The sequence below is a fragment of the Dendropsophus ebraccatus genome, chromosome 15, assembly GCF_027789765.1.
Source record: "Dendropsophus ebraccatus isolate aDenEbr1 chromosome 15, aDenEbr1.pat, whole genome shotgun sequence".
Classification (NCBI taxonomy): domain Eukaryota; kingdom Metazoa; phylum Chordata; class Amphibia; order Anura; family Hylidae; genus Dendropsophus; species Dendropsophus ebraccatus.
The window spans coordinates 37,978,518-37,979,360 of record NC_091468.1 but is presented as its reverse complement, the minus strand read 5'-3'; positions in this window follow the sequence as shown (position 1 = coordinate 37,979,360).

Here is an 843-nt window from a genome sequence, read left to right as displayed (position 1 = left end):
ATTACACAGGGCGATTATCGTGCGAAAAATCGTTAAATCGTTCGGATCGGAGCGGCGGCGGGGGAGGCGATCGGGGAGGTGGGGGTGTCGATCAGAGCGGCGGGGGTGGCGATCGAGCCGACGCAGGGGGCTGCGGATGAGCGGGGGGCCGGGCGGTGGGCGGGGCTGCGGGTGGCCGGACTATTGCGCGAGCACTGTTTACACTGAGCGATCGGCGAATTTTTTGCGATCGGCGAACGACGATTTATGAACATGTTAAAAGATCAAAATGAACGATTTTTCGATCGTTCGACGCGTTTAAACGTACGATTATCGTTCGAATTCGATCGTTATCACGAAAATTCGCCCGATAATCGTTTCGTGTAAACGTAGCATTAGTCTACTGCGGGGGGGGGGGGGGTACCATTTTTACCCACCCGTCAATTGTTTTGGCTTCATAGCACGTTATACAGTAAAATAAAGAGTGGCATCATGCCCTCATATACTGATTGGGGAAAAATGGCTTTAATGAGACCCATGCTAGTTGTTAGATGGTCACAACCTGGAAGATGTCAGATCAGAGGAAAATATGCACAGAAAATCCCTTAAAAAAGTTCAGGAATACCATGCATGCAGAACTACAATGCCCAGCAGGAGAGCCACTGGTTGGAGAACACTGCTCTGTGCCATTACATATAATTATTATACTGACAGCGAGTTCCACTCGGGAGAACACATCGGAATGCACACAGTACACGTCACCCACGGACATCAGGCCACGCCCAACTCCTGCCTGATCACGTGACCTCCCCGCCATACTTCTATCAGCGCATGCGCCAGCTCTTGTTCCCGCCCTCCCAGACG